Source organism: Cyanistes caeruleus, chromosome 1 (assembly GCF_971803275.1).
Source record: "Cyanistes caeruleus chromosome 1, bCyaCae1.hap1.1, whole genome shotgun sequence".
Taxonomy (NCBI): Eukaryota; Metazoa; Chordata; class Aves; order Passeriformes; family Paridae; genus Cyanistes; species Cyanistes caeruleus.
The window spans coordinates 60,350,186-60,360,315 of record NC_141701.1 but is presented as its reverse complement, the minus strand read 5'-3'; positions in this window follow the sequence as shown (position 1 = coordinate 60,360,315).

Here is a 10,130-nt window from a genome sequence, read left to right as displayed (position 1 = left end):
GCTGAAACAGAAAAGTGATAAAGCACTTTGAAGCATAACTACATTTGTATGTCTAAAATGAATCACTTCCTGCACTGTTACAACATAATCCGTAGAAGGTATTAGTAAAATAAGATTTTTGCAGGTTAAAGAGGAACTGTGCTGATGGTGTGTTTCTCTGAAAAGCATTGGACATGAGTATGTCTCATTTTATCTGTGTAAGCACACTGTGCCACTGTTATCTTCACATTACATCGAAATGCCTCAAGGTAATCTGGCAAATATTAACTACTTTAACTACAGTGAACATGGTGCTTTGATTTAACTTCAGAAGTGCTGCATATCTACAAACAATAATTCAGTTACGTGTTTCCATCTTTCATCTTCTCATCATCACAAAAATCATCTAAGGTTAATGCTTCCCAATTTTTCACAATGCCTTTCAATATTTCAAGGTTTTTCTTGGTTTTGTGCCAAGTCTGCTGGCTCAGCAGGATTTAATTATCTTTTGTCCAGCTCTGCAGGCTTTGCTCCATGGTAAGAAAAGGTGAAAAAAAATAGATGCAAGGGTTAGGTTTTTTCTTCTTATGCAAGTAGCAGCAGCAGGTGAGGAAAGGCAACATCCCTTCACCAACACACTCCTGTAGTTGTTTCACTGGCAGGGCAGAAACACAGGTGAGGGAGTGTCACTGACTGCTGATGGGCTCTCTGAGAGGAGGCATGAGGGCAGCTGATCACCACCCAGAACAGGAAACTGCAGGGTGTGAGACCACATTCATCTTACACAGCTGCCTGACATTCTCCCTTGCTGGCAGCAAGGCAGGCAGCAGAACAGGAGAAGGAAGTCAGAGAAGGTGCAGAAGGAAATCTCTTCTGAGTCTCTCTGCTGCAAGTGGCTGAGGAGGGTGGAGAGATGGAGTTGGTACTATCAGAGGCCTGTAAGGAAAAAGCTGCTGTTTTACTTGCTTGCAGGAGTGAATAAACCATGGACCAGTCTGAATGAACCACATTCCTGGTCTCTGAAAATGCTCTGCTGAACTTGAAATACTGGGCTGTACTACTCCTAGGACACATATCTATGCTCAGCAATAGCCAGTGCCACCCTATGGCCATGACAAGGAGAAAAAAAGGATTTTATATTTGTATAGTTGGGAGTCTCTGGTATTTGAAATGTTCATTTATATTCTCATACTTGATTGCTATATTTTATAGTGTTTGTCCTGGTTTAGGGCAAATCTGGGAGAAAACCTCTGAATGGGGTCCCTCCAGAAAGCAATTCAAGCAACCCCTCCCCCAACTGGTTTGGGAAAAGATTTCCTTAGAGAAAAGTGGAAAAAACTGTTTATTTAACAAGCAAAGTATTCACAAGCATAAAAAATGAATAATATTAAACAATAAGACCTCTCTCTGTTCAAAGAGGTGGCAAATCCAGAAAAGTCTTTGTACACCATGGGGTGTAGCTCAGCTCACTCTCAGTCCCTTACCAGTCCCTCCAGTGCTGGAAAGTGCCGAGGCCCAGGCCCTGGTGGGCCACAGGTGTGAGCTCCTGGTGTTTTCTGGGTTTTCAGTCCAGAGTAGGTTTGAACAGAGAAAAAAAAAACAAAACCACGGTCTAGGAACTTGTCTGCCTCAGCTAGCTAAAAACTAACAAAGCAAAGGAGAGCTCTGTGCTGCAGACAGCACAGTCTGGAGCAGCATGTGGGGCAGTGAGTGCCATTTCTGAAAACAAACTGTGTGCTTCTTCTCCCACCCCTGCTTCACTCTCTAAACCAGTCTTAGAGATGCAGAACTTAACATCCAGCATAAACAGAACAGACAACTGGGGATACAATCACCATAAAGTCACACCAGGAAAATGTTTTCAATCTTTATAATGTTCAGTTGAATTATAAAGCAATATTCCTTCCAGACCTGGACCACCAGTAGGAAACAGTACTGAGCATTTTCAAAAGTGACCAGATACACCTGCATGCCATTGACACAACATCCTATCAAATCACAGCTTGGAAGAGAGGGTTTCTCTGAGCTGACAAAAATCCAGTGATACCTACAGGGAAGAAGAACTGTGCTTTTTCTGATCAGAAAACAAGGAAACAAAAATCAATGCTTTGGTCTGAAATATAGAAGTATCAGTACAAAGTAAGTGCAATGACTCATCAAAGACAGGAAAGCACTGTAAGCTGAGACATACAAAAGCAAAGAGGAAAGAGGGAGCTGGGCTTTTTTATTATTTTAACATCACCTACTGGAAGTTCCACACTGAAGAATATTATCAGATGGAAATTTAGAGGAGGTATGTACACTAATAATTAAGAATGCAAACAATAATATTGAAAATAATAAGAGAATTAAATAAAAGCCACTGCTAGTGATAATTTTCAAGCTGTAAGCCATTAATATCTTTTACCAGTTTCAGGCAGTATCAAACAAATGGTGGATACTAGAAACTAAATTACAGCTACAGAAATGCCTTGTGCAGTCAGAGGAGTTCAGTATTCTGCCTCCTATGGCCACACTGACTAAATGCTTCTGGATAAGGAGCAAAAAAAAGGTACAATGTGGACTGACTAATTTTTAATTGTTTCATCTTCCTGTTGAAAGCAGAACAAAAACAGCTGGCTAAGAAAAGTAACTTACCTAGTAAAAGCTGGTGTAATAAATATTCTTTCTGGAAATGGGTTATAAAGCTCATGGGAAGGAAAAGTGGAATTTGAAAGGAAGTGCATGAATCATTACAATCAGGGAGTTAGTGATAACTCATCTGCAGTAGAGCTATTTCATCTGCATCCTGAAAATCTGTGGCTAAAATTTTAGTGTCAAACTGATTGGGTCATTCAGATGACAAAACATACCTCCTTCTGTCCTTCTGTCCTAAAAAAATTCATTTCACCTGCCCACATCAGCCACTTCTCTTTACCTTGATGTTACTGACCCTAATGCATGGAGCCTCATAAACCCCTCTGGTGCCACTAGCTGCTTCCCTTCCTTGCTTTCCTGTCTCTTCTGAAAGCTTCCTTTCCTTCTGAAAGCTTCCTTTCCTTCTGAAAGCTCTTTCTTTCTCCAGTGCCCCAGCCTACCCTGTGTGACCTGCTGCCTGCATTGTGACCAGGCCTGGGTAGCCACAGGCACTCCTGCAGTGTCTCACAGGTTGCCTCAGGGCTGTGGCCCTGGCAAGGCCAGTGGTGGAAGGGGCAGCATGGATTTCTGAGCTCAGCTGGGATGCTGCTGCTGCTGCTGCTGCCTGCTGTCTCATCCAGCTTGGTCTTCACAGCCACATGCCAACAGCCTTTGATATTCCTCCAGGACCCTCCACCAGCCAGACATATATGGCTGAATATACAGAAACTCAGGACTAAACAGATCTCTTTTTGATAGAGCAAGGAGCTCCAGGCAGATCCCAGGTTGCCTGTTGTCTTCCCAGAGGTCTGCCTGCACACAGCTAAATACCCCCTTCCATCTGGCAAGGGCACCCCCTAAGCAGGGCTCCCCAGCAGCCGTGTGCCTGTTGTGAGAGCTCCGGTAGCACCATGGATTTCAGCCTGCACATTTCTGTTTCAGCAGCAGTGCAAGTAAGGAAGTAGCAGCCAGCCAGCTGCTGCCTGTGCAGATCCCCAGCTGCTGGGGAGGCAGGTTCAGACACGTTTAAGGAAGCCTGAGATGAACCTTTTCATATGTGCTTGCTCTGATGGGTCCAGTTGATGCAAATGCCTGTCACCATTAATGTTTTGAGTCATTAATTCATTCCCTCAGTTGGCATCTATCAGGTACAATTAGGTGTCTACCCAGACTGGGACTGGCATACTATAACACTGGCACATGCAGGCCCTGCCAGGGAGGTGTGGATGTGGATGTGGATCCCATCCTTCTTTTAAATACAACACTGAGCAGTTTCTTCACAAGTCAAAGCATGCAGATGAAAAGTTTGTGAGCAATTCTAAATGTAACAAATCTGTTTTCCTCAGACACCCTTAACAAGCAACACTAAGGACCAATAGTACTCATATGACTATAAAAACATCACAAAGGAATAATATCACGTGTAGTTACAAGAACAATGAGTGAACTATAAAATTATGCACAAAGCTGTATCAGGCAGCAAGAAAACTGCTTATTTTTAAAAATGTTAAAGGAGAATGGGGCAAAAAGTCATGGTAGAATATTTGAGAATATTCCTCCTTTTACAGTTTTGTCAGGCTTTGCTTCTGGGATCTATATTGGTATTGCCCTTTCACCTGTGAATTAAGCCAGGTTGTGTAGCAGATCACAAAAAGTCAACTTGAACACAGTTGGAGATGTTAATTTTCCTTGCAAGACAAGATCCTGCTTTTTATTTTGACCATAATGCTCAGTTGCTGAAGAAAATGAAAAGAACATAGCTGAAAAGAGGAAGAGTGCAAAAGCAAGGCTATACCTCTTTTCTCAGCACTGTGCTATCAGATGTGTTATCAGATGGCCACATCCACAAAACCCTCACACAGAAAACAGCAGACTGTGATTGCAGAATAGTCATTGACTTCAACTTCTTCCTACACACTGCAAGATAAAAGTAGCGCGTGATTAATCATCATCATAGAATTACAGAATGCTCTGGGTTGGAAGGGACCTTAAAGATCATCTAGTTCCAATCCCCTGCCACAGTGGGGGTTGGAACCATCAAGGGCTTCAAGGACTGGATTCCAAGCAAAGGTTTGGGGAACAAATTGTGTGCATATTTTTGTCCAAAGGAGTGTAGCACAAGGACTGCCATTCTCTCGAGAGGCCCAGCTGACATTCTTCAGGATCATCTAAATGTCTGCAAGTAACAGTACACTAACCTCACCAGAGCAGGGCAGCGAAATGCCAGCTTCAGACTTGGGATGTTCCTCAATATGGCTCAAACTATGGGGCTCTCGCTTCACGAAAGAATCAGAGGAAAACTCTCAGCACAATTTCTCTTAACTAGCTCAGTGCAGGAGCCTCCATGGGAAATGCCACTTCCTATCTGTCCAGATGCTCAGAGTGCTTCCCCTCAACCCTATCAAGGAGAACAGGAGCTCCATAAGATGCAGCTTGGTCTCAGGATACAGAGGAGTTAAGGGAAAGAGGGGGAGAAGAAGAAACCCTGGACAGACTTGTGACACAAAGAAGGATTTGGGAGTACTGAAAAGAGAGTTTCTTTCATTTCCTCAAGGTGTTACCTGTCTCCTCCAAGGCTGCAGTGGGTTGAACAGTATCTGGAGCACATTTCATGGTCTCTCTGCTTCAGCACAGTACCTCAGGACCATTTTTCCAGGACCACTGCTCTGTAGCCATGATAAGAAAAGGTAAATGACAGCCCAGGTGAGCACAAACACACACAAAGGGGTCTGACAACTAGGCCAGTTGCTAACCTCCAGTAGTGGCGTATCCACACAAACACACTGACAAATGCAGCGTTCGTGTATTGCCTTCTTCTGCATTGCCTCACAATCTACTACTTTTTATATCTGATCCACATAAGCTTTGTTTTAGCAAAACTTCATCCTACTGATTGGAAGTAGCTCCTGCTTAACAGCCACAGATTTAGCTACTACATTAAAATATCTTTGTACATGAACCACATTATGAGTCAGAAAGTAAATTTGAGCAGTTACTCATAAATGAGATCACACAACTCTGATAGGTCCTGGAAACCATCAGTTTAAACATTCAGAATAAGACAAGAAAGCACATCTGATATAGGGAAATAACCAGAGAAGAAACAAAAGAAAAACAGGTTGTGGTACTGTTTAAACCTCTGTCTTGCTTCTGTCTTAAATTACATAGGTAGTCCCAGTTTTCTGATCTCAAATAGGATACAGCAGAAGTGGGAAAGGATCAGAGAAAGGCAGCAATGACATGGAAGCTTCATACACAAAATAACAGGGCTTTAAGCAAACTGTTCTAGAGGAAAGTATCCCTGACCATGGTGAGGGGTGGAACCAGATGATCTTTAAGGTCTCTTCAAGCCCAGGCCATTCAATGATTCTTCAGCCAACGGAAGAGATCATGGAAAAGGAAATAACAGATGTTACTACAAGAGGATGAGCAACACAGATGGCTCATGACTGTTGATTGTGTTTTCCAATACAAGAATTAGAGGATATTAAAAGAATCTTGTGGGAAGAGGGTTCAAAAATATGAATGTGGGATGCAACAGAGAAGGTGCTTTGGCAAGATTTTACTTTTGTACACACTGCCTCTTGTCCTACCAGCGAGCACTGCTGAGAAGTGCTTGTCTCCCTCTCCTCCACTTCCTTCCTTCAGGTATTTATACAGATTGATAAAACCAGCCCTGTGTCTTCTTCAGGATGAACCATCCCAGTTCTCTCAGACACTCCTCACAGGAGATGTTCCAGTCCCTTAATTGTCTTTGCGGACCTGAACTGAACGTACTCCAGTTAGAAGATCTATATCTATCCCTCCATCATCTCCTCTCCAGCAGCAGCTTCCCTACCTGACATTTATCAGGCTTTTCACAATTCCTGCAGTGTCCATATTCAAGCACCATCACATCTACATTCATCACAGAGATTTGGTTCAATCTTTTTACCCCGGCAGAGTGATGCTTGCCACCCTGGGGCTGACTGTCCTAGCAAGTACTTCAGCACAGTAGCTCAGGCAGATCTGTAGCTTAGTGTTTCACTGAGTTTTATCTTGGCCTGAAACTATCCTGTGGCCAGCAGCATGGAATGAATACCCAACAGCAGTTGCAGCAAGTCAGCTAAACTCCTGAGCAAGTCTCTGGCTGTATTCAATCCCCAAAGAATCCATTTTACACTCAGAGGCAGTCCCATAGTGCAAACTAATGAGATAAGATGTTATTCAAGATGGGCACTGGTATCTCATATAACCCTGCTTTCACTGACCTCTTTATATTATTGACTCTGTGTCCTCATAATTTCATCCAAATCACTTAGCAGATCCTTGACTTATCTCACTGGTGCATGTAATGAGTTTGCACTGCTCATCTACCTTGTTAGCTAACAATATCATGCTTGATTTTATTTAGGCAAGATTCCTCTGGCATTACTGCTTCATGTTGTCCTTCAACTACAGAAACACAATAAAATTCAGGAGAAGTCAAGCTAATAAATCCAGAAAGAAAATACTATTTTTGTTCCATTATATTGTTTAGTATTTTTCCTCCCAAATATTTTTTTGCTTAAAAATACACTGGATTTTAGATACAACAGGCATACTTCCAAAAAAGTTCCCAGCAACTTCCGACACCAAGAATAATGGCATTACTTATCACTAGCAGATGAACCATTACATTTTAGTTGATAAAATATTGCTGGAAGCAAGCATCTGAGCAGGACACACAGACATCTCTGTAACAACAACAAGGTTATTCCCACTACCTTATTTCTTTCCTGTTCTTCTTTCCCTCTGTGTTTCCAATCAAATTGCAAAGACATCCCTGTAGAGAAAAGGCCTAATCAAAGAAACATGAAGGAAACAGATGTTAATTCCATAGCAGGCATCTCCCCAGCTGTACATGGGGAGACACTGTCAGGGTAGTGCTTTGCTTACCTTCTCAGGGGGATGGCTGGGAGTAGAGGAGTGTCACCCCTCACCCTTGTGCGAGGACATCAGAGCTGGGGCTGGATTGGGGCTGTTTGGCTTGGCAGGACTGATTTTTAGCCAGAACAGTCCAATGACCTGGCTAGCTACCTGTAAGCCCTACTGCTTTTGAGAAAGAGGCAGTAACCAGAGGCAGTAACAGCAGCCTGGTGCAGACACTAGAACACTAGAACAGTTCTAGTACAGTTATAGCCCCTCCTAAAACTATGTATTTGGGAATAGTGCACACTGGAGGTAAAAAAAGCCCCAAAAGCTGCTCAATTGTGAAAAAAATAGCAACACATATATATGTCATGTCTGTTGTGGATATACATTCATACCTCCCAGTTCAGGGATCTTGTCCTTGTCTGTTGATGCTGCTCACAGCTTTGTCACCACAAGTTCACACCTTGGAACCTGCCTTGGCTTATCTCCTGACTATGCTGTTTCCTGCCCTTTCTGTTCCTGCATAAGGCTTTTACCATTCCTTTTTTTCTTTTTTATAAATCAATCAGAACCAGCTTTATTGCCAGTCTGCAGTTCTCAGGTGCTTCTGTTGTATTTAGTGCCAGCCCTTGGTTTTAATGTCTTGGGATTGTGGAAATTTCTGCTTTTGTTTTTTCTTAAAGGTTGCTTTCTAGACCTCTTGCTTGTAAAGAAACCCCTGGCAGTGGCACCTGTAAGGAACAGATGGCAATTAATTTATTTTTAAATAATGTAGGCATTGAGCTAATCTCATGAAACCTACAGCTTCTGAAACAGTGGGAGATGAAAAATTGGATACTTACCCTTCTTTTCTCAGTGAGTGCACTTTCCTCCCAGGAATTCTGTCCCTTTGTCTTTTCACTCAGAATCCTCTCATTAAATCCTTGCTAACATTCAGTTAATTTTCTTAGGTTGGCCAGCACATTTATATATCTGTATTTTCAATATACTTTTTAAATATACTATTTAAGATCCCATATAGATAGCACATTTGAATGATTATTAATGCAATTTTAATGTATTTTTTATTATTCTAATAGTCCACCAAAGAACGTAAAGCCAATATTAAAGCTGACAAAAAATAAATATAATTTTGAGTCTTCCATGTGGATTTTAGACAGGATATTTTGGTTTCCCTGCCATGTCCTTTAGTCTGACACAAATCCAAAGGCATTATTTCAATTTTTCCATTTCACACTCTGTCTATAGGTGCATTCTGTCTCCCTGGCATTGTACTGTGCTGCCCACAAGCAACACCTTCTGTCCCCGTTTTTTCTCTTTTGTTTGTTCCTTAGCACTTTTAAGACATCATGCACCATTCACATACCCTCCTTACAGATTTCAAAACCATAAAAAATTACCATTGCAGCATTGAAAGAGTTAGTGAATAGGTAACATCAGATCAGCTGGAGTCTGTACTACCTACCATCTTTAGGTTGTACTACCACCCATCGGCTTGAAGTAGAATCAACAAAAGCAGCTGAGTGGACAAAGCCTCTGCTCTGCCACAGCAGCTCAGCTCCTACAGGGATGTGAATCCCAGCAGCTGGAAACTCCTCATCCCTGATGGATTTAGCTGCAGTGGCTAGAAAGACACCAATGCCTGTTACAGTCCTCCTTGACCACAGGTAATATCTGACAGGGATTTTGGCTTTTCAAGGATTTTCTTGCTGGCTGGTCCAAGACTAGATTTCTTTTTTTACAAAATGTAAGGGAGTTTAAATAAGTAATTGCTTAAAAAACATTTTAAAACACTTTACTTTTTTTCCTTCTTCTTTTTCTTCCCCCCCCCCCCTTTTTTTTTAATGGGAACATTATTTACCAATTTCAAATATAAAGTTCTTTTCACAGATGAAGATGCAAGCTGTCTGCTCTTCTTTCTCATTCTGGGAGGTCTTTCACTCAGGATCATTCTTTACATCTTAAGCTTGCTACTTAATTCTTAGTATTGTAAGGTAAAACTACTTAACCTTGAAGGTTATTGTCAGCAAAAGTAATGAAATGCCACAGGTTTTGATGCCAATGTAATCCAGTGCATCTTTAAGTAATTTATCTTATTTGATCAGGTAAACCATCAAACCTGATTCTTTTCATTTCAGTCATCTGCATCCTTCTGTAATTTCTCTGGGCTTTACTGCAGTTGCAGCAGCACTGCTTGACTGGAACAAAATCTGCTGGTCCAAAAATAATTAAATACAAGTATCAATCTTTATGTGCCAATTCAGGCATAGTTTATCATATAACTAAATATCTATGTAAGACAGTTCATGCTGATTTTTGTCCAGGAGCTATGAAAAGTGCAAATCTCTAACATTCAGTCCAACCCAACTGTGATACAACCTCACTGTGAATATCTTGTGAATGCAGCTTCTGTGACATACTGACACACATTGTACAGCAAACAGGTAATTTTTAGAGAGCTGCAGCACTAGTTTCAATTAGCAGTAGGCTAATGCTAATTAACATTGGCCTAAAATGTACATAACTGTAAGAATATAAAAACTTTTAGCATTACTTTTGCTCCGATTGCTTTAAAATGTTCGCTTAATGACACAGAACAAAAGACTGGTATGTAGATTTCTTTGTTGATTATAATATTATCT